We start from the raw sequence: 25,194 nt of genomic DNA, 5'->3' as shown, positions 1-25,194 counted from the left end.
AAGGAAGAATGGGTGAAGGGATTTAAAATGAAACAAATGGCCAGAAGGGAAGGAGGTCTCCTGCTCCTCCACTCTGTGGGGTGTCTTGAAGATGCCTGTGTATGTTTGTATTGTCTGTTTCTCAGGAGATCAAAGTATCTCAGGTTCTTTCGTCCTTACAAATGTTTAAATAGACAAGCGGTAAGGCTTGTCTATTGTGAAAAAGATAAGCTTTCGTGACGATGCACAGCAGTGGCCCGTCAACTGTCCTGAGCATCTTTTTAGGCTGGCCTCAGTCAGTCCGTTATATAAAATATCAAGGTGAAAGTCATCATAGCTTGCTTAGTATAGACCCAGCTCTCAACCCAACTTTGAGAATAGATTAACGGCAATATTTTTTTATCGCCCGATAAGAGTCTCGCGTTAACGCAGCAAGTTAACGCCAATAACTGCCCACCACTAAATAAAATACATGTTTTGTATTATAGCCATTAAATCTGTGTATGTATTGCATATTCAAACCTTAATACCATACCATAACAGACTTATGGAAACATTTAGTCAAGTCAGTTAAGTCGATTTGGTTCTACTAAAAAAATATATATATATATACTAAGACTAAAAGACTTAAGACTAGACTAGACTAAGACTAAAAGACTTAGTGAAGTGACATTCAGTGAAGTGACATTCAGCCAAGTATGGTGACCCATACTCAGAATTTGTGCTCTGCTTTTAACCCATCCGAAATGCACACACACAGAGCAGTGAGCACACACCCGGAGCAGTGGGCAGCCATTTATGCTGCGGCGCCCGGGGAGCAGTTGGGGGTTCGATGCCTTGCTCAAGGGCACCTAAGTCGTGGTATTGAAGACTAGACTAAAAGACTAAAAGACTTAAGACTAGACTAAAACTAAAACTCTTATGATATTTAATTGACTAAAACTAGATTAAGACTAAAAGATTTCAGATGACTAAAATGTGACTAAAACTAAATGGTGTGATATTCAAAAGACTAGGACTAAGGCTAAATCCGAATTTGCTGTCAAAATTAACACTGATTGGGCCGATAGACAATGGGTGACAGACATCACGATGATGAGCCGGCATCGTAACCGCCCCCCAAACCTCCTGCAATCCGTTGCATTCCAATTCTGTGTTTGGAAAGGAAATTCAGTGTGCCACAGAACCCCTAAAGGGAATAAGTAGCCTACGAGATGAGACTATATGTTAACTTTCGTTCACAATTATATCGTTGTGTAGTTCTCAGAGGCCCTCAGATGACGCCAACCCTGAAACAACATACAGAACTACCAAATCTTGCTACACTTTTGATTGCATCATATTAATTGCTGTTAAACGGACAGGTTGTAGGACCTGCCACTAGAGGGCGCACTACCAAAACAATAACAATTGTGTGGTTTGATGACGCTAAGGAGCAGCGTGGAATGATGGGATGTGTTGTCTTCTACCCAACTACTGACGGCCATCAATCAGACGGAAAAGATAAATCATAGATTTAACAAATGAGGTAAAGTTTTATAAATGTTGTGTTTGATGTCATCATGTTATTATATTGAATTAGACCCGAGTAATGGAAGGTTTACAACGAGTAGATTACATACAAAGTCAATGCAAAGACGCGATCAGACTGTGGATCAGGCACGTCCTCGCGCTGATCTAGAGATGCGATGCCCCGCGTTTGGCGTGTATGTGCCCCGTAATACTAATCTTGTTTATTGTTATAATAGCATATGTTTTCTGTAAAGATGTGAATCAAAACAACTCCCCTGTCGAGTAAAACACAAGTGAGATTGGCATCTCTTTCTAGTTGAAGTTTGTCGCGAAACTACTTCCACATATATCCACAACACTTTTGTCATGTGGTTTCTACGTCAGTAAAGGCGGTAACAAAGGGGAACTAACGTCATTGACAGGCGACTGCACTGCCCCGTGTCACTGTTTAGATGGGGATTTTCTCATGATTTACAAGTAGTTGAAAACATTAGAGAGATTGTTATTAATCAGCTGGACAGAATATATAACACTAGCCTAGTGGTTTTTGGATATTTTACTCCAAATATCTTACAAATTGTACGTTTTAATAGTGTTCATCGTCTGTTTAATTACGTCTTTAATATTTTTTTTTTCCGTACATTTCTGCCAAATGATAAGCTACCACTGATAAGCTACTACTAAACATTATAGAAACATAAATTTTCTGTTAAGTTGCTTTGCAACGATTTGTATCGTAAAAATCTCTATAGAAATAAAATTGAATAGAATTGAAAAATTTAATTAATTATACTGTATATAAACTGCAGGCTTCAGGGAGCTGCTACTAATATGCAGGGCATTGAAACTGCTTTCTCTTCTTTATATGTGATAAATGTAGAAAACGAGAGGCACTTTCCTGAGACACGATCGGGTGTCTGCTGAAGACCTGCTCATTTTCTCCTGTTTACTGTGAACATTTCGTCCTCTTCTGTGTGTTCATATATCCCCGTGACTCTGACATGAGGAGGAGGAGGAGGAGGATGAAGGCCAGATCATCCATCATTCCTGTCACAGACTCAATTCAGTCCACCTCCTGTCGCCTATTAATATTAAAATCAGCCGCCCTTCCTTACACTTCTTTCTTTCTGTTTCCTTCTGTCTTTATTTCGGATCAGATTCTAGAATTTCGATTTAATGAAATGAATTACTTGCCCATCTATTTTCATGAATAAATAATCCTTAAAATTGTTACTTTGTGATTCTTAATTGCACTTAAATAAATAGGCTTAATCTAAATGAAATCATTTAAATGTCTATAATAACTTGCACCACGCTAATAAAAAGCGCAAAATGCATATTTTTGTTTATTTAGATATTTGTCAGTGGTGCTCAGTAGCTGCAATCAATCACCATTGTCCTATCTATTCTAACATGTGGTTCCTCGCAGATTAATGACAAGTGTTTGATGTTCTTGATCAGACGCACACATGCACTCTTCTCATGTCTCGCATCATACAGCGCAATATAGACGTGCTCGTAGAAGCCAAACATCTCTGGATGCTTACTGTGAAGTACTGCATCGCAAATGTATTATTATTTCCTGTATCAATTTTTTTTTCTCTGCAGTTCATTGCAATAATTAAGTAATACCATCTGAAGTCCAGTGGTTTAACATGTTGTTAATGAAGTTATTCCAAATGAACAGTTTCTGTTTTCATTCCAGATTTTGTATTAAAATCTGCATCTTAATATGAGAGTTCCATCTTTGCAGATGAAGGTTTCTCTGCGGGACTCCTGTATCAGAGCATGTTAGTGCTTGTAATAGAGGCTGCTAAAGGTTAGATCTGATAAAACGCTGTCAGGACTCCACAAAGATGATGTATGGCCATATAAAGCACAGTATGGCTCATTTCTCTCCTCGGTCAGAGAGGGTTAATACTCTCAGTTTTGTCATATATATTCTGTGGCTTGACCTCTGGGAAATTGTTGACCCGAACATTTGTGTTATATTTTCTTGAAATTTTTTTGAGACATTTTTGATGGCTGGTGGCTTTGACAATCATTGGCAATAACATTAGACTCCAATAATATTAGGCTCCCAGACTGAATCATTTATTTAATATTTTCAAAGAGCATGCGAGTAAACAGTCTGACATACTTTATACCTTGATCACATCCTGGTCATGTATAATTTGAAAGATTTCCTCCATTCTCTTTGAAGAACCGGATAAATAAATGTATTCCTGGTCAGTCAGATTGGCTGTTTCTAAGGCAGAGCATCAGACAGTTTATTCAAGATTTATACATTTTAATGTTTTACATGTACGATTTTTACATTTCAATGTTTTAAAATAAATAAAATATAAATTTTTAATGTTTTTAATGTAGAGATTTATAAATTTCAATGTTTTAAATCCGATTGGCTTTGACTTCTGTTCTGTTTTGTCTCTGTTAAAAATTGCATGTTTTCTTGCACCGTTCGCTACAGGTTCTGGCCTTCTTTATGATCTGTGTGATGAAGGTGGCCCTTCATCTGGGTTGTTTATTGCTGGTGTTTAGCATGATACCTCCTATATGTCTGGTCCATCTTTTCACTTACAAAATACTGTAAATCATGCTTCTTTACTGTCAAAGTCCTTGTCACAATTTTCAAGTCAAGTCTGCTTTATTGTCAATTCTTCCACATGTACAGTACATACATACAGAGAATCGAAATTGCATTACTCTCAGACACCCGGTGCATACAGATAACATTAACAGTAGAGCCTAAAAATCTAGATCAAATATAAGAAACAAAAGAAATATAAGAATATAAGAAACAACTATACAATAAGGGAATGTAAAAAATACATAATAAAATTAAAAATAAAGTTAAATAAAGCAGTGCAAGGCACATGGCAGATAGAGTTCAAATCCGTGAAGTGAACAAACAGTGCAGATAAAAGATTTTTAGTGCAAAAAGGAAGCTTATTTATATATTTATATTTTTCTCCTCATTTCAAAGTAGTAGCAGAAGCTTCTCTCTCTCTCTCTCTCTCTCTCTCTCTCTTTCACTTTCCTCAATTCTTCCATATCCTTTTCTTTTTTACATTAACCTTTTTTCAGCAGAATCTTTACCCGAGCTTGTGCTCTTGTGACAGTTTAACCGTAAAGAGCGCTGAAGAAGCAAAGTTGAGCCGACAGCATGACGTCAGGAAATCTTTCTGGGATTTGCGATTGCTGGCGTATGACATTTAACACCGCAGCACACCCCAGTGCAGCGCTAGACGTCTGACACGCACCTCTGAATGCTAATGCCACATGACAAGATGCTTTCATGCTTTAAGGATTTCAATGCATATTTAGGGACATTGTTTAATGCGCTCGCATGTAATCCGCACACTTCAGGTCCCCATCAGCTGTGGGATTTAGCTCCCGCTAAGCCTCCATTTCATCTATTTATTTTCCAGGTTTGTTCCCGACACATTAAACAAATTTGTCATTTCAAGTTGAGGTTAAGAATGATTTTGACACAAGCTCTCTGCTTAAAAAAGAGAAAATAAAACACTTTCAGGCTAGTGGAAGTAAAGCAGTATATTACTTGAGTGAAGTTTGACAAGAAGACCTACAGTGAAATACATTTCTGAAAGCTAACTTTTTGGCCATTTTGCTTTGTTCTCTAACATATTTTTATACCAGGCTCTTTGTAAAAAATCAGTCTAATGGTGATATTTTATGAGCTCATCTAACTGATTTGAATCTGTGTTGGAAGGAAGTAGTTCTGCACAAAGTATTTTTTAAAGACACTTATATACTTACACTCGTGCCATTGAACTGTTGAATAAATACAGTAACATTTGAGTATGAGACTGATAGCAGCTCTATATTAGCATGGCTGTGATTATGCCAGAGACTTTCACAGCCGCTGATAAAGAGCCAGTAGCGCTTAAGTACAAGCGTGATATTGCATTTATACAACAGTTTTTAAAATATGTGTCTTTAAAAACACTTTTGTACAGAACTACTTCCTTCCACCACAAATTAAAATCTCATTTTGACTGCTGAGCTCAGGCCTACATTATTAATTCCAAAACGTCACTTTAGAACTTAAAATGAAGAAACGCTGAGTTGCTATATTGTATTACTTCATTAAAAGCTCACTGTATGAAGATTATTATGAGAGAGAGATAGACCGAACAAGTGTTGTTACCTGCATCTGATACAGCATTCATTCTTCAGATAAATCTCATATTCACAACAAAACATTAGTTTGAATGTCCACTGATGCAAGCGATATCTTTGTCGTACTATCCTTTCATCTGTTAAGGGTGATTTACAAAGACAGCACTGCTTATTGAATTTGTTAACTGTGTCTTACTTAAAGTAACTAAAAGTATTCTTATTAAAAGTAAAAATAACTTCTGTTTCAGTCTTTTCAATATAATATTCTTTACTGCTGAATGATAAAACGGTCTCTTGCCGCCATTTAATGGCGAAACAGTGTCACAAATCACCATCACGAACACACAAACTGTTTCCCAGCACTCAGTACTACTATGTATATAAAATATTATTTATTGAATAATAAACAAAAACAGCCATCATGAAAGCCATGCTTCAATATACAGCATTAAAGTTACATGAAATATAATGTGATGAGATTTTTGATCTCGGCTATAAATAATATGTGTGTATATATAAAACAATAAATATCACAAAAGAGTTGCTGTTTATAATCAGTGCAGCAGACAGTATCATCATATCCTTTTATCTTATGTGTTGATTGCTTTAATCCTTTATAGCTGGATTGTTAGTGTGTCTGGCCTTGATTATATATTAAAGTCTAATCAGAGATCTATTAGGATGGAACTTTGACCTTTGATTTCCCTCGTTAATTCATTTGAGTCTTTTATAAGCACTGCGTCTCTTTTGATGAGTGTCACGTGGAGGCTGGAAGCTGCTGGTGACCTTTGCTCATTTATATGTTATAAAGACAGACCAGAGTACATCTGTGTGACATTCTCCCATCCGCCCTCACAGAGATCTGTGCTGAAGACATCTCATGATAAGACCCTGTGTCTGTGTGTTACACAGAGTCCTTACTGTCAGGTCACCCAGTTCGTTCAGCTCAGACATGGAGGTCAGGGGTTTGATTCCTCAGAAATGCTTGAAGTGACTTCCAAAGCAAAAGTCATTTTGGATCATTTGTTTCAAATCTGTCTGACTTTATTTCTTCAATGGCACACAAATCCCATCATATGACTTCTGAAGACCTGGAATATAGCGACTTTTGCATCGTGATTATATGTGAGCCACTGATGACCTTCTGCTTTCACTGTATTTAAAAGATCAGCATGACCATTCCGCTGAACACCTGCTCGTGTTCCTCTGAAGAGAGGAAGTCGTATACATTTGACTCTAATAATTCTGTTTTGAACGGTTCCTGTAATGACAGCACTGCATCTGGCGTTTCTGATTTAAGAGTTTAGTTGAGCAGTTAAAGCTTGAGTTTGACCGCAGCTGCGTCTTGCATTTACTTCCTCTCTACAAGTTTGAAAACTATTACCATCAGAAGCAGTTTTGATGTCCACCGTCTCCAGATGTCCAAACTACAACTGTGCAGATCTTCAGATCAGTGCATGTGTTTATACAAGCAGAGCTCTCATGTACAGTCTGTGTTTCCACGTCCAGAAATGTCTCTTTAAATCACCTATCTGCAGGGCACCTTCCCTAATTTGGTGATGAGTGTTTGGCTAATCAGTGAAGTCGTCTCCGGAGAGTTTATAACTCTGAATAACTTAACAACAGTGGCCTGGGCCACATCCTTACACAAAACTGAAGTCTGCCTTCATTTACTGTCGTGGCGTTCTGACCTTACTATTGTGGAGCACAAACCAAGATGTTATGCCAAATGTTTGAGCTTCTCTTTTCCATTCAACCAAAGTCTTCAGGAATTAAATGGCCAAACTTCTCAAGGCATCATAACAGTAGTCCACATGACTTGTGCAAGTTTTCTGACGTTTGCTTTTTGTGGGGAACGGACACAAATTTCAGATGCACATTTCACACCATATTGACATTTTGTTTTGGAATATTTAGATGTTAGACATCATTGGTTCCAAACACATTTGTTTCCTGCTTGTTAGAAAGGTTGGTAACACCTTAATATAGGGACACAATTCTCACTATTAACTACTTGCTTATTAGCGTGCCTCTTATTAACACAGTGACTGTTTAATAGTACTTATAAAGCACATATTCTGCATGATCATATTCTACATCCCTAGTCCTACCCAGTACCTAAATTTAACAACTACTTTATTAGCTATTAATTAGTAACTTGAGGCAAAAGTTGTAGTTAATTGTTTATTAATAGCGAGAACCGGACCTTAAAATGAAGTGTGACCGAAAGGTTGTATATATGAGATTTTAGATTTCCAGGGAAGAATTATTTCAGGAAATATTTAAATTCAAGTTTTTGTGTATAGCTCTTTCACAATAAATGATGACTTCAAAGCAGCTTCAGTGAAAAGGCTTGTTTTAGTGCTGCATGGTAAAATTGGTGAAGTGCTCTTGTCCTGCAAGAACTCTAGCAGCTGCATTTTAGAATAACTGCATGCATGATAATATCGCAGAACATGATGGTTAATGATGATAAAACTCTAATTTTTGGTTGAACTGTTCCTTTAAGCTGTTTATTTTCCTCCACTTCGTGTCATGTTCATTGGAAACATTTGCTGGAAGAGTCATGTACGCAATTAAAAAATAAGAATGTGTCCTGAGAATGTCTGTGCAGTTTACTGAAATATGACCGAGCTTGTCAAATGGCAGTTTGAATAAGAAAGAAAACATATTTTAATCAAGACTCGGACAGAAAGGGGTCACGAATCACAGCGTTTGATGTCACTCTCGCTCTATTCTGATGGCACTGCGTGGAAAGTTACCCGTGACCCCATCCTAAAAAGGAAGCAGAGGGATGAATGAATAACTGCTGCGAGGTCTTAGCATGTTAAATGCTGTAATCTTCCCAAAGCGTTCCTTCCTGTCGGCCCTCCTCTCAACTTCAACCTCCAACCCCTCCCTACATGCATCACAGCAAATGAAAGCTGGCCGTGGCATTAGACGGGAGGACAGAAAGCCCCTGGGTCATGTCCAGAGCCTGCAGCAAAGAGTCCTGCCCATCCGTAACAACTGTTTTTAACGGCAGGCGGGGAGGAGATACGAGGGACTGTAAATTGTATTCGACAGTGAGGTTACAGTGGTTTCTTCATCACTTGTGTTTAGTTATTACAGCGTCTTCCTCGCCGCACAGATAAGGGCCAGGACTTCAGGTTTGCACTCTTATCATCTTAATTGATTAAGAGCAAACGTGTTTGACACGGGTCATTGTGCGCTGAAGTTATCCATCACCCGGGCGTTTGGTTTCGGCCCACGTCTGTCTCCAGTGTGTCTACATGGGAGGAACTGGTTCAGAGGGCACCGGGCGTCACCCCAACACCGTTCCTCAATAAACACGCTGATATGTACAGAACATGCACAAACACAAACCATTTGTTCGGATTCATCAAACAGTCCTTAAATTATTATTCCACTATCATTCCCGTAGCATGGGTATGTTTGTAGCAATAGGCAACAATACACTGTTATGGGTCAAAAGCATAATTTTTTTCTTTTATACCAAAAATCTATGTGAAAAGCTTGTGTAATTCCTAGTTACCATGGGATGCCAATGGCAGAAACCGGTTTGAGAAGAAGAAATACCAGTTAATAACATTATTTTTATTTTACTTATTTTTTTACAAAAAAAGATGACTCCGGGTCACCACTGTGTGTCCAGAAGATGGATGTTCACACAGACTCTAACTTGAAGTTCAAGAGTCAAGTTTTTCCAGGAACGTAAAACAGTGCACCTTGATTTGTTATCATATGTCATCTTTCTCATGCCCGCTGGAGTGACAGAATCGACAGAGGCAGTTGCAGTGTATGCTATGAGACATGCATGCTTAAAATAGTTTCTGGAATAAACAGCCTTTCCATTGTGAGGCTTTATATTAGGACTCGCTGACACGTACCTCACACGCTCCCTCTGCATTAGTCTGACTGCAGTAATTACATGTCACTTCATCATATCTGTGGCAGGTAGTCTGCAAGCCGCGGATCTCTGATAAATATGTGGTCCGCTCAATGTTTTTTATGGTTCTCTCCTTACATTAAGTATCTGGGAGACCCGACTCCTAAACACGTCCGATCTCATTACACAAATGTGGATATGCTAAATTAGGTTGAGTGTGCTTATGCCCACCGCCCCCCCTTGAACCGCCGCCGACTCACGTGTTCATGCAAATGTAGGTCTTTAACTCGTGGAAGTTGTCTCAAGTTTTATCCCTTTGGAAGATAATGTGGTTTTGCAATTCAAATATTTGCTCATTCTGTTTCCCCGTGCAAAGTGGCTTTGAAGCCGTCGCCGGTGACAGGGTGAGCGTGACAGCACCTAGTGCATGCTCCGTATTAAAAATACTGCAGGAATGCCACATCAAAACGGCATGCAAATGATTTGCTTTGGGTGGTTGAGGATTCTCTGGTAAACAGGGCTGCTTATGATGGCTGATGGGTTGACGAGTCGCTTCAAGAGCTCTTCAGACTGGAGTGTGCTTGATTCCTCGTTAATTAACCTGATTCTGTTCTTTCACAATATACAATGGAAGTCTCCTCTAGTGGATCTGTTGCTCTACACAAACTTAACTCAACTCTATTTACTCAAAGAGCTCATGCTTTTGTGAAGGAAGCGTCCCGTGAGCAGCTGTAGACCTCGGACCCATCGCCAGCCGTTCTGAACACACAGAATATATAAGACAATTAAGAATTGCCATGCGGCGAGAAGACCCTGCTCCCGGAACCCTGTAATTTCAACCCGTTTTTATTCTTCCTCTCTTCTTCTCCTTCCCCCAACAGCAATTAATCTCATTTTTAGTACAATTTCCAGCCTTTTGCTGGAGTCAGCCGGAGTCCTGTGTTTTGTTCCTATTTGGCCCGGTTCCTGTGCATAGTCATTAAAGGCCCAATTAATGTCACCGTGTAGCTGAAGAGTGCTCATTTTTATTGGGGAGCTGACAGTTGCCGCCACGAGTGGCGCAGTGTAATATGCATTAATTGCCCCGTAACACTGGTAATTACCAGTTCTTCAAGCCTCTCAGTAAACTGTCATGCCCAGACAAGACTGCTTTGAAATAGATTACTCATTAGGGAGAGCTGCCCTATTTTCCAAAGGGACTCACTGTGTTGGCTCAAAAAAAAAAAAAAAAAAAGATTAGAGTACTAAACAAATACTTGCCAAAAGCAATTTCCTATTACAACTTCCCAGTGACGGCCCTTCTGTCCCGTCTTTCTTTTGGTCGCTCATGGGAGGGTTGCACTGTAATGACCCATAGTGCTCACTGGACACCTGTTCTTGTTACCCACACATGCTAATCGCTTCTGAAATGGCTGGCTGGATTCGTAAGCTACATTTCAAAGTCTCATCCACCATCTAATGCAGGATGAACCTCATCAGATGTGTTTGAGGCTCCAGAGTTTGACATGCTGCTCAACTAATATGGTGGATTAGAGCAGTGGGCATCATTTATGCTGAGCAGTTGGGGGTTCAGTGTCTTGCTCAAGGGCTCCTCAGTTGTGATATTGGGACAGCGCTGTACATTCACTCCCCCCACCTACAATCCCCGCACGTACAAGACTCAAACTCACAACCTTTGGGTTAGGAGTCTGAATATCTAACCAATAGGCCATGACTTCCCCACAAATGTACATTCCACAAGAAAATCTATTTCAGTCTTTCTGCTTCGAATTGTTTAATGTGGTCACTGCTATTTCCGTGTATTTATTTATTTTTTTGTGAAATTTACTTTTCATGAGTGAAAATTGTTTCAATTTTTTTTTTCTTCAGTGTATTAAGCATAAAATATGCAGATATTGGTGTGTTTTTATTTAGACTTCACACAAATGCATTGCTGGCAGACGCATGACAATTGAAAATGTTCTAAAATCAACACAAATCATCAAGATGATTATGATTGATCTTGTTCTTAATTTAATCAGAGTTTCAGGCTAAAAGTAGCATAGTCATAAGTTGCAGACATAAGTAGCACGGGTAATATTTGTATCAATAGACAACAATACATTGTATGGGTCAAAATGAACAATTGTTCTTTTATGGCAAAAATCATTAAGATAATGACTAATTAAAGATCATGTTCCATGAAGATATTTTGTGAATTTCCTACCGTAAATATATCTATACTTAATAATTAAACGTGTTGTATCAGACACGTGCAATTAACATAAGGCTACATGAAAAACAAGCTCAAATGGAGTTAACAAGGTTTTTGGCCGGCGAATGAGGAGATCTTTGTTTTGTCTGTCAACAGAAATGCTGCATCTGAGGCAAGTGCAGCGTATTATATGCTAGTATCACCTTTTACAGGTTATATAACGCTTATTGTTGATATATGGGCGCTTAGATTTTCTTGTTGTTTAATACACTTGGCCAAAATCTCAAGATATAAACGATTAAGCGCTAGATGGCAAAAAACCTACTTCTCCAGTCTTTAAAACACAAAAACATTAACCTTTACATAGTGTTTGAGTAAAGAAAATGCTGTACTATTCAAACAGTTATTTGTTTACCCTTTCCTTGCTTTTTGCTGAACGGAGATCTGTCTCCTCAAGGCTATCAAATATTATTTTCTTTCTGAATGTAATACTAAGTGTAGAATACACTAACATTGGTGCATTTCTTTTGAATGAAATATTTTAAAATATATAAATACACAAACATTGCTCACCCCTTCTCCACTATCTTGGATGGCTTTTTTACAGATATAATTTATATACGATATACATTTCACCAATACTGATATCTCAGTTTATGCAAAATTCAGCTTCAAGCTGCTTTCTAAAAACAATGAATGAAATCTTTGTGGGTAAATTTCCCAATCTTGCGGGTAGCTTTTGTAATGGTTTGGTTTTGCTGTGCATTGTTGAACGTAGCCACAGCTTAATGCTCCTGCTTGCTCTGTGAGGCTTGAATCAGAGGTTTCAGTGTGACTGCTGCTCGTGTGACCTCTTGATTCAGTGTGTTTCTATGTAAAGAGTGCGTGTTAATATTGACCCGCGAGCTGAGCTCAGAGGATGTCAATACAACAGGAGCATGTGTAGTGATGGCGTGGGCGTTAACATCAGTCTTTGATAAGAAAGGAGACACCAAACCAAACATCGACTTCAGCTACAGGGACCTTGATCGGGTTTGGTGTTTATTTGTCGCAGTATTTCTGCGTGGAGGTGTTTCAGTGGTGTATTTCTGCCCTAACAAAGAGCGTGTTGTTTTATCTCTTCTCCACACCTGCTGCAGGCAATCTGCCGCCCGTCCCTTCAAATGAGTTTTGTCAGAGGCTTTCACATGCTCAGCCTGCGATGTGCTAATGAAAGGAGATGGGACAATTTCCAGAGAGCGAGTATCAGAGAGTGTGGCCCAACTGAGAGAAACCGTGACCCTCTGTCACTGATGAACCTTATTATGCCTTTTGTTAACTCTTAATCTGAGTCTATGTGTGTGTTGCTTGAGCACTTATCAAATTGTTTATGACAGAACTAATTGGGCTAATTGAAGACATTAAGATTACCTGTCAGCTATATGTACCCAAACTGCACATCCGGTTGACAGCTGGTGACAGGCACGGGCCCCAAACCATCAAATGGGGACTGGGACGCTTTAATGTGATGTGGACAGGCTTCACGGGGCAGAGCGAGCGGTTAAGTGGAGCCCCTGTGGGGGAGAGTCTACGCTCCGGACCGCTCTAATGGAGGCCCCTTTGGCTCCCTGACAGAGAGATGAGGCAATTTGAGGTGAAAAGGGCTTCGGCCTTGATTTTCTTTTATTTATTTTTTTTCAAGTGTTTTTGGAACATCAGAGCAGAATAAATGTCTGTGGGCCGCCGTTGCTTCAACTTTCACAGAGGACACGACTGCATTTGATGCTCTGATGCATGCAGCAGTATGTGTATGTGTACATGAACCTATTTATGCATACGTGTGGAAATCAGTGAAATAAATGAATGAAATGTATATATCATCTGAAAGCTAAATAAATAAGCTTTCGATTGATGTATGATATAGGGCTGTCGCGATATACCGGTATTGACGATAACCGTGATATTCAAATAAACAATTATCGATATCATGTTAATTTAGTGTATGAGGATATACTGGTATTAGTGATAACTGCAATATTTAAAATGAACAGTTCTCTTATGATGACGCCACATGTAAATACTTGGTAGCAGTACCTGGTTGAGTGCCCAGGTGGCAGTATCGTACCTTAACTCTGACACCTGTCACACAAGAAGAAGAAGCAGCACTCGCAGCTACTCTGAGGAGAGCTGTGTTCATCAGAGTAAGTTGTTATTATTTTACTAGTCATAGACTGGGAAATATTATATAACCTATTAACGGCGGTATACTGTGTTCATATACTTAAGTAAAGGGTGATTATTTTAATAAGTACCGCATTTTCTTTACTCATCTTATTTTTGTATTTGCAATCAATACGGCCTGTGGGTAGTAACACTTAATTTCTTTATTTGTACAAATCTATGGACAGTTACATGATTAAAACGGATCTTGAAAAACTGAGCGACCAAATTGCTACATTAAACTCTGAAAAATGTTAAGTTGGTCAAAGTGCCATGCACTTGCCTCATCTGTGGTCATTCCTCAATAAGGTTCATTAGTTAACATATATAAATAACATAAATAATAATGAACAATATTTGCACAACATTTATTAATCTTAGTTCATGTTAATTTCAGCATTTACTAATGCATTGTTAAAATCACAAGTTGTGTTTGTAAACATCAATGTACTATGAACATACTACCGAATAACTCGAATTTTATTAACATTAACAAAGATTAATAAATTTTGTAATGTATTGTTCATTGTTCATTCATGTCCGTTAATACATTAATGTTAAAAAATGGCATCTTATTGTAAAGTGTCACCATTAATATTTATTCATCATACTGTTGAACTTGACAGTATTTTCTCTCTTGTTATTTCATAAGAGCTTCAAAGAAGACGGAGAAAGCCAGAGTCTTGTGCCTTGTGTGTGCGTTTATCAGTATCAATATTATGCTTGTTGGGGGAAAAAGAAAAACTCAATAAACAAAGTAAAAAATAATTCGACTTGATATCTTCCTCACCCCAAGGTCTCTATAGATATCAAAATATATCGACACCGTGAATTCTTATGGCCACAATAACCGTGATATGAAAAATCTAATATCGTGACAGCCCTAGTATGATGCATGAAAATCTGGAATCTGAGGGTGCAAAAAAATTAATAGTGAGAAAAAAGTGCCTTTAAAATTGTCCAAATGAAGTTCTTAGCAGTGCATAATATTAATAAAATAAGTTTTGATATACTTACAGTAGGAAATTTATAAAATAATTGTGCGAAGTGTGGAAGCTGAACAGTAGTGTGCTTGGGCTACTGCAGGACAGATGGAGGCGCCACTACTTTTAAGAGCAAATGCTACTAAAATACATAATTTTTATAGTCATACAGATAAGAGTAATGCTTCTTTCATATCTGTAAAAACTGTTTATTTGTATACATTTAGAATAACACTGGAATGTTGTGCTTTTGTAAAATAATGAAAGCAAACTGGATGCGCTTTCTGCCGTCTCGGACTCTGTGAACACGAGTGCGTCACTTCGAAACTCTGTGAATGCTTGCCTTATTATAGACATGAAAATATAAATCTTTAGAGAGTGAAACTTTTAAATGAATCAGTTCAAACTGTTTTTTTTTTTTTTTTGCTGATTAATCAGCACCAATAGTTGATTGCTGGAACAATTGATTATCGGCAAAAATCCATGCCGATAGTTCCCCGGTTGCATCCATTGCTGGAGCGGCTGAGCAGCCTGTTTTCATTGTACAGTGTACATCTTCTCAGTTAACAAAGGATCTGTGTAGTAACAGCTACTCTATGTGAAATCACGCACCTGAGGGAATTAACCTCTGATTAGAGAACCGGCTTTACTGTCGAGATGCGCATTAACGATCGGCTGATCGTGATCGGAGCACCCCTAGTGTGTGTGATACCGGTGAGTTCTCCTAGGCTTTATTTTGATTCGATAATCATTCCATAAGTGTTCAAGAATAGAAGCAGTTAAAGTGTGAAAGTATACATTGTGCTGGTATGAATATAGATCCCTTTGATTTCCGTGAAGAGGAAAACGCAGACGGAATCATGGAATCCATTCATACAAACAGAATTCACTGTTTAATGCGGAATATCATGAAATTTGTCAATTTTAATTGAGTAGGTTGTTAAACTTAAAGGGTTAGTTCACCCAAAAATGAAAATTATGTAATTAATAACTCATTCTCATGTCGTTCCAAACCCGTGAGACCTCTGTTTATCTTCTGAACACAGTTTAAGATATTTTAGATTTAGTCCGAGAGCTCTCAGTCCCTCCATTGAAGCTGTCTGTACGGTATACTGTCCATGTCCAGAAAGGGAAGAAAAACATCATCAAAGTAGTCCATGTGACATCAGAGGGTCCGTTAGAATATTTTGAAGCATTGAAAATACATTTTGGTCCAAAAATTAAAATAATTACGACTTTATTCAGCATTGTCTTCTCTTCCTGGTCCTGAGTGTGTTCACAACGCTGCTGACGTGTTTTCTGGTGCGCCCAATAACAAAGATAACACGTTAGCCTCGTACGTAGTATCTGTCACTTTTAAGCTGCGAAAGATTTAAATATGAATCCTGCATGTTCTGCGTGTCTGTGTAAATGAATAGCGCAGACGCAAGGTAAAAATTTTTTTTACACATAACGTTACTGAATCGCGTGTGACACTGGCGGTGATTTCAGCTGCTAACGTCTTTCTAAATGAGTACGTAAACGCATAAACATCATCTCCAGAACTGCTCTGAAAGAGCATTCATTAGCTTCTGACCGTTTGATTTGAGAAAAACTAGCATCATATCACATACTGTACATAGAACTGTATTCACTGCAACCCGCCAAAATATAAGTTTGATCTATTATTCAGTAGAATGTAAATAGTCTACTACTACTACTAAAATGAAACAAACATCAAAGGAATAATCACACAACATTTCTTCCATAATTTAATTTTAATAGTAAATCCCATTTGTTTGCCAAAACACAGAATTTGGTAACAAAACAAAAAAAAAAGGGTGAGAAAAAATAAAACATTTCACAAGGCCCTAAACGTACTATTATTATTTTTTGTTGTTGTTTTTTAATAAAGCACTATTTTAGTTTTTGTTCAGTATCCATTTTAAAAACTATTGGTTAATTATCGGGATCGACCAGTGTGGTCCAACCTAGCCATCGGTATCTGCAAAATCCACTCTCGGTCGACCTCCAATTCTTAGATTACGTCATCCGTATGAAACATGCATACAGGCACATACTGCGTTGATGACGAGTCCGTGTCACCGACTTCTCTTAAACATCTCTTAAACCGAGAAAAAAACAAAACAAAAAGCACTAGCATAACAATAAATTAAACGTTACTGCAGTGTACTTGCTGTTTTTCCCTAAAACATTAATAATTATTATATTTGTCTTTTTTGCGTGTGTTTGAGCGCTTATTAGACCATGTAGACAATTAAAGGTTCATTATTATGATTTATATGGTTTATTAATAAAAGTGCAACTAATAGTCGACTAATGCTTAAAGTGAATGACTACTAGTCGACCAGAACAATCTTTAGTCGAGGGCAGCCCTAGTGAATACACACCGAATGACTAAAGTGCCGGTCACACTACACATTGCATTTCATTGACTTCCAATCATAAACATGAATGTGTGAGACCAGAAACACAAGCTCATGTGAAATTTGCTGTTTCAAAGTTTAAGTTTGGTGAACTCTGTTCTGTGTATTCATATCACGTTTAAATCTGTGACCAGTAGAAGATTGGTGTGGTTTCTTAGTCAAAAACTCAAACTTTAAATCTGCATGTTTGGAGCGTTGCAATTAAGTTTACTAAATATTTTAACATTCTGGATGAATTATGTAAAAATCTAAAAAAAAAAAAAAAGAAAAAAAAAAAAACATGGCAGAGAGCCTGATGTCATACTACGATGTCCATAGATGGTTTCAATAGAAGACCTAAACACTATTACAATCACATTTTGTGGCTAAAACAGGGCATGCTCTCTGAATTTCATTCCAGTTTAATTTCCTACTAATGAGAGCTTAAATAAAATTGAGTTAGAAATCTGCATCCTGTTTTAAACTTTAACTCAATTCAAACTGATGGACTGAATTGAATGTTAAGCCGTTCTCCGTTCAGATTCATTTTCCAGCAGGACAACAGCTCAAATCCTTCTGAAACCCCTCTAAAGGGTTGGTCACGCTAGATTTACTGTTCAGTTCACTTCCATTCATATGGGAATGAGGGAGAATGGCCACGCCAGCACTTGTGTACAATAGCTGATTTATATTCTTACCTACATATTTGTGTAGCAGAAAGACATTCAAACAATAGAGCATCTAAACTCCCATCGACTGAAAATAAAACATGAAGAAAACTCGGAAGTCAATACAATACAACAAAACCTTTAGAAGTAGGTTTGCAGTGTTCCAGGAAAGATTTATATATATATACATATAAGATATAATATAAGATTTATTTATTTATTTTTTATGGAGGTAATTTTTTATTATTTGAAGTGTTCCCCATCAGTTGGTAATAATAATAATAAAAAAAAAAAAAAAATATATATATATATATATATATATATATATATATATATATATATATATATATATGTATGTATATCTGGAGCACAAAACCCAAAACCAATCTTAAGTCTAGTAGCAATAGACAACAGTACATTGTATGGGTCAAAATGATCAATTTTTCTTTCAATGCCAAAAATCATTATGATATTAAGTAAAGAGAGATGATTTATTCAGCTTTCAGGTGATGGATAAATCTCTATTTCAAGAAACTGAAGCTTAAGACTAATTTTGTGGTCACATATGTAAGCTTATATTGATATATAGTTTATATGTAAGCAAATGCTATGTATTTATGAATAGCACTTAAGGAAGGGAGATGTATTTGATAGGTCTCTGAGTTGTGTCCAGAGTCTCCCTCCCCTTCCTCTTCCCGTCTCTTCAGCTCTGAAAGGTCAGCGCTGTCATCCTCAGAGAGCCGTCTGTTTGTTTCCTTTGGAAAACAGGGTTAAACTGTCGGACTGACAAACCCCTGAGCCCACCAACCTCAGCAGCCTCCAAACGAGTGACAATCAGTCCAGACGCCCGAGGGACGCTGCTTGGCTCTGCTATGACCCCTTCATGTCTCCGTTTGATTCCTTTATTCCATGTTTGGAGTATTTAACATCCAGTTTGATCCTCTGGATAATTAGTTTAGCTGTGCTCTGATGTCTCGCAGGCTTTGGAGGCGCAGAGGTGGACGCTTCACCCACTCGAGATCTGTTTGCTTTGCAAATGTTTTAAAATGACAGTGAAATCTGATTTGCAGTGCAGCTTGTCAGTGAAAGCAGTGAGCAGCTTTTATCTCCAGTGCTGCTTCATCCGTCCAGCCAATCACACGCTGACCAGGTCCGTTTGCTCAGTTCATTTACATATCAAATAATAGCTTTCTTTTTATGCAGTGATCAAAAAAAAAAAAAAAAAAACAGGGTTTAACAGTGGATTTTTTTTTTTATATTGCACATTTATTTATTTGTATTTTGTGTGTGTGTGTGGGTTTCAGCCAAATTATGGCTAATTAAAGAAGATGAGATATAGGGATGGGAATCTCTAGGCACCTCACGATTCGATTCAGTTAAGATTCAGAGGGCTGCGATGATAAAACCATTATCGATGAGTCTTTTGTTTTAATACAGATTTTCTTGTTTCTCACTGTCTGGCTATTAAAGCAGGGACCCATAATGCATTTACTTCCACAATCTTTTATTAATAAAACAAATGGAAGTGATATGGCAAGTCAACGACAAGGTTACAGAGAACCAAAGATAAATGAAACTTGGGCCTGTAGCAGCATACTTGTAGTGATTAAATACAGACTTTCTCATATTTGTTACGTTTCCAAAATGTGTTATTTTGGCTTGACACAACTTGCATATACTGTGGCTCCTCTCCAGGGTCTTTCCCCCTCGTCACAGTGAGTGTTTAACTGTTGAACTGAGCTGTTTTCTCTGACTCGGTGTGTTTATGTGTGAGGGGCCTCAGTTTCCCACCCAGACATTCAGGGTCCAGCACTAGTTAGTTGAGCTCTGAGAAGGGCCCCGTGGGGTCCCATGAGTCTCGACCCCCAGAGCGCTGAACACTGAACTTCATCCTCTGACCGGTGGTGAGATCATGATCTGATGCTTCTCAATGTGTGAGATCTCCTGTTTGAGTGAGGTCTCAGTATCTTCAGTGTTCTGGAGTGAAGGAAGCGTTGAGATGTTGATTTAGTCACAGTTACACCAGCAGAGGTGGCGACTTGGACGAGGGCCAGGCCTGTTTGCTCAGTGGACGCTCTTCGGATGGGCTTCACTTATTTTTAGGGTCCTTTTCCTGTGTTTTTTCTCTGGATGTCTGACAGCCAGCTTGCACACCTATTCATAAGCGCTCTTCCTCCAGCTGTCAGTGGAATGTCATGATTCTGATTCACCGCTGAAATAAGCTTCTCTTGTCTCCTGACTTTCTCTTATAGGATCACAGACACAAATCCCTGTTATTTGCAGAGAGAAGCAGAAATAGTAGCTAGTTTTAAACAATGTCTGCATTATAATCTGGTGATTTCCGTCTCCTTTCTCCATACAAATAGCACAACAATACCACCTGCGTTATTTTTCTCTTTTTTTTTTTTTTCAAGATTGTTATTTCTAGATCTGAGGCCCCCTTTTTTTTCTTTTTTTTTTTTACAAATATTCTTTAGTTGACTGCATTCATTAAGTTCTGTTAAAAGAAAATAAAAATCTTGAATGAGTTAAATGTATATAGTGTAGTGTATATAGTGTTTATGTAGTAAATGTATATACATATAGTGTTCCTGTAGCTCAAGTGGTAGAGTTTTGCTTTTTCAAGTGTATAAGGTTGCGGGTTCGATTCCCGGGAACACATGATAGGTAAAAGCCGATAGCCTGAATGCACTGTAAGTCGCTCTGGATAAAAGTGTCTGCTAAATGCATTAATTTAATTTAATGTAACTGTATGTGAAATGCCAAGTCATTTCAACCGTTACTTGGATATTTCATCATATTGCTGTATGGTACATAGGTGATGTTATTTCAACAGCTCATTCATTCCCTCATTTATACAAGTATTATATTGTTGACTGCATTCATCAAGCTCTGTTACCAAAGTTAATGTAAGAAAATAATTTGTCTTTCATTTATATGAAATCCGTAATCTGTCATTGAAGCACTTTTTTCCATTCTCACTATCCAAACTATTGAGTGCTGAGGGTTTTTAATTAAAGTAAACTGTGTAGTATTCAAACAAATTAGCATTTAAAACTCTATTCCAACAAAGTATTCTCAAATCCTGGGAAACGTTACATGAAATAAGTACTCAACTAAAATGTATTTGCATAGCGCTTTTAACAAAATGCATTTTTCAAAACCGTGATGTTTATAGTATCTTAATATATTATAGATGGATGATAAAATTATGATATTAAATGTTTTGCAACAAAATTAAAAATTCAGTGAATAAAGATTTTTTGAATGTTCAGAAAAATCTGCATTTGATACAATTAGTTTCTGAAGCTTTTTGTTTCAGAAATTGACAGAGCTGAGATCACACTGCGCACACAGAAGCATTCAGGAGCTCAGAAACTTGTCTGTGACTTTTTCAAACCTGAATTGCTATATTAAATTTCTTAGCAACGAGGGGGGGGGGGGGGGGGGGTAAAATAGCTGTTTTTGAAGCAACTAAACTCAGCTTCTCTCTTTCTTTCTCTCTCTCTCTCAAAATGGCCATATTTGAGAAAAAGTCGAGTAGTTTGCATGACTGGATATAGCTGTTGCCATTGACGAGTGCTGTTAGACCGTATGGTTTGCTGTAGCCGCGCGCGTCTGTAGAGTAGTGCAGGTTAATTCTCACACTTCTGTAGTACTTAAAGGACTGTGTAACTATGAGAAATGATGACCTAAAAATGTGCTTGGGTATGCAGTTATCCCTATTGCTCTAGGTCCATAGGTTGCCGACCCCTGCTATGTACATTGCTTTGCTTGAGTGTACTGTATGTACATAGTTATTTATCATTTGGAAAAAATGTCCACTGACATAGTTTTTCTCCAAGAACTCCATTTTAAAGCCGGTCAAATAGAGTACTCGAAAAGAAGATGGGTGGAGCAGTCTTTAAGGGTATATACATCCAGAAGTAGAGGAGTTGGGATACTGATTAATAAGAGAATACCCTTTAAACTAGTGTCACAGTATTCAGATCCATATGGTCTTATAATCAAATGTGAACTATTTGGGGGATTTTATATGCTTTTGAGCATTTACAGGCCTCCGGCTTCAAATATGAGCATTGTAAAAGATATTCAAACAAGACTTGATAGTTTACAGACAGGTCTGGTAATTATTGGAGGAGACCTAAATAGCATCTTTAGTGTTTGTGACAGCACAGCGAAAACTAGGAAGATCAATGTTCCAAAACATTTACAGAAATGTATTTCTGTTAATGCTCTTCAAGATATATGGAGGACCCTACATCCAAACTCAAAAGATTACACTTATTATTCAGACACTCAGAATAGTTATAGTAGTATTCTTTTTGTGTCTTAAGGGGGGAATTAATAAGTGTATGTCATATGAAATTGATAATATTATAATTTACGATCATGCTCCACGTACTTCGGTACCAAGTCGGTACTAAAAAAATGGAAATGCCATGGTACCAGGTTTCTTTAAGTACTGGTGGTACCGAGGACCCGCTCAACCCGGTTCTTGACACATACAGCGCTATGATTTCCATGAAGAAGAAAACACGGACGGGATCTTAAAATCCAGTCATGAAAATTAAACTTAGATTTTATTGTGCACAGTCACGGAATTTGTCAAAGTTAGCATAAATTAACCTGACGCTTGCAGTAATGAGGACATAAATACATAAACAACATCACCAGAACTGTTCTGAGTCACTTCACAAGCATTTTACGGTTTCATTTGAGTAAAACCAGTGTCAAAATAAAAGTAGCCTGTTTAAATTTTAATAGAAAAAAAATAATGTTTAAATTTCATAAATTAAATTTGGGTGAAACTTCTTTACTGTATTTCATAATTATATTACTTGTAGAAAAACTTTAAACACAATTGTAAATAAGTATAAATAATGTCATTGGTTTTACTTTTTTATTGATAAAGTGTTTTTTCTTTTTCTTTTTTCCTTTTTCTTTTCTCTAAATAAGCATATTTTTGTGTTTTGCTTTGGTGCCGAAACTGGTACCGAGAACCGTGGATTTTCGCTGGTATCGGTACCGAATACTGAAATTTTGGTACCGTGACAACACTAGTCAGTGCTATGATTCTGAAAGAAAACACCCTACAACATAGAATTTGGAGAATGAATAGGAAGTATTTAATGGATACAGAATTTGTTGCATATGTAAAATAACATATTAATATTTTTTAATTTAACTAATGTGCAAAAACAAATATAAATTAAGCTTATTTACTGTTGTTTTTGTTGTTTTTGACCTTTCGCCAAAAACACATGAATCCAGAAGAATTTAAACAATTTAAAGTACAAAGCTTTCAAATTAAATATTTAGGTTGTTATATCAGTGCAAACAAAAAACAATTGTATAAAAGTAATTTTTTAACACTGAAAAATAATCTGAAACATAATTTAAATAATCACAGTGAGCTCAAATTGAATCTAATTGGTAAAATAAATTTGGTAAAGAAGATGTGGCTTTCTAAGTTGATTTATTTGGTTAAATGTATCCCGTTGACACCACCAAAAACCTTTTTCAAGGAAATAAATTAATTTGGGCTGGAAAAACCCCAAGAATAAAAATAAATCTATTGTTTTGCTCCAAAGGGGAAGGGGGATTAAACCTTCCTAATATGGAACTGTATCAAATAACAGCACAGATGTTTTACATTGATCAAATTATTAATAATACTAATGAAGACCCTTGGCTGGTTATCGAAAATCATCAACTACAACCAAATCATTTATTATCCATCTTGTTCTCCAAGAAGAAAGTAATTTTGTTGTCAACAGTACATTAAATATGTGGGGAAAACAAGCAGATTTTAAGATGGAGATCGGTACTCCAACACATTTAGATTTGGATCAATCCGTCTGTTAAAATTCAAGGTACTAAATGAATGTGGAAAACTTGGATGGATGGAAGTATCGCAACATTATCAGACATTATTAGCTCAAATTATATATCGATATATTGAAAGATATATTAAAATTCAGAGGTATTTAAATATATGCAGTTAAAAAACTGGGTCAAAGAGAATTGTGATATAGTGAATAAAGACCCTTTTGAAACAAAGTAAGGAAAATAAAACATTTATATGTGTTATGTATGATTATGTTAATAATGTTGTAATCTGCTAAGTAAAATATATAAAGGCTGGGACAGAGATATAATGGACTTCAATGCCAAAACAAAATAGGAGTGCTTAAATCTAACATATAAAGCCACAACCAATGAAAATCTAAGATTGATTCAATATAAATTAATGACTAGAATTTATTATAATAGGGATAAAATTGATAAGTTTGAGGCATCTTGCTTAAATCTCACTCATTAATTTTGGTACTGTGAAAAAATAGAGAAAACCTGGTTTGATATTGAGAGCTGTCTCTCTAACATCAGTAGACAGAAATGTGTATTTACACCAGAAGCCGGCTTACTCCACAATATAACAAATATGAAATATCATATGGGATGGTAATTCATATTTTCCTCAGTCTATAAGAAGTTGTTGTTACAAAACTGGAAAAACACAGATACCCCAGAGTTTGATAAATGGGAAAACCTAATGAAATATTACCTAAACAGTGGACAAAAATAAATAAAAACAGTTTAACTCTGTGTGGAAACCAATATTTGACGCTCTGTGATTAGCCCAACGATAGTTATGCTTAACATAATTTATATTATATTTATTTTTGGTAAATCTAGTTGGGTTATTTGGTTAAATTATTCCCCCCCCCCCCTTTTTTTTTTTTTTTAAGTTTTTTTTATTTATTTATTTATTTTTCCTCTCAAAAGTTCGCTCAAGTAGCACCGCCAGTGTAATGTGTGCGTGTGTGTGTGCGTGTGTGTGTGTGTGTGTGTGTGTGCGTGTATGTGTGTGTGTGTGTGTGTGTGTGCGTGTGTGTGTGTGTGTGTGTGTGTGCGTGTATGTGTGTGTGTGTGTGTGTGTGTGTGTCTTGTCTACTGTCCTTTTGTCTTGTTAAAAAAGGGAAAAAGTAAGAAAGAGGAAGGAAAAAAGGGGAGGAGAGGGAGAGGGGATAGGAAGGACAGAATAAGAAAAGGAAAAGATAGCTGTATGTATAAAGTGAAGGGGAATGTACATTGTGATTTTTTTTTTCTTTCTCTCTCTCTCTTTTCCCCGTATTGCCTTGCCTCTCTGTTTGTTTTTTGTTTTTGTTTTTTTGTACTTGCATGATAAAATCAATAATAAAAAAGTGTACTGTATGTA

The 25,194-nt window shown here is 37.1% G+C and overlaps 1 protein-coding gene across 4 annotated transcripts in view; it reads left to right on the top strand.

Moving 5' to 3' along the window:
* The window catches only part of cdin1 (CDAN1 interacting nuclease 1), a 94,079-nt gene that overhangs the window by 56,279 nt on the left and 12,606 nt on the right, over positions 1–25,194 (top strand). The window lies entirely within an intron of this gene.

The sequence above is a fragment of the Carassius auratus genome, chromosome 17, assembly GCF_003368295.1.
Source record: "Carassius auratus strain Wakin chromosome 17, ASM336829v1, whole genome shotgun sequence".
Classification (NCBI taxonomy): Eukaryota; Metazoa; Chordata; class Actinopteri; order Cypriniformes; family Cyprinidae; genus Carassius; species Carassius auratus.
This window is presented reverse-complemented; position numbering and strand designations above follow the sequence as displayed.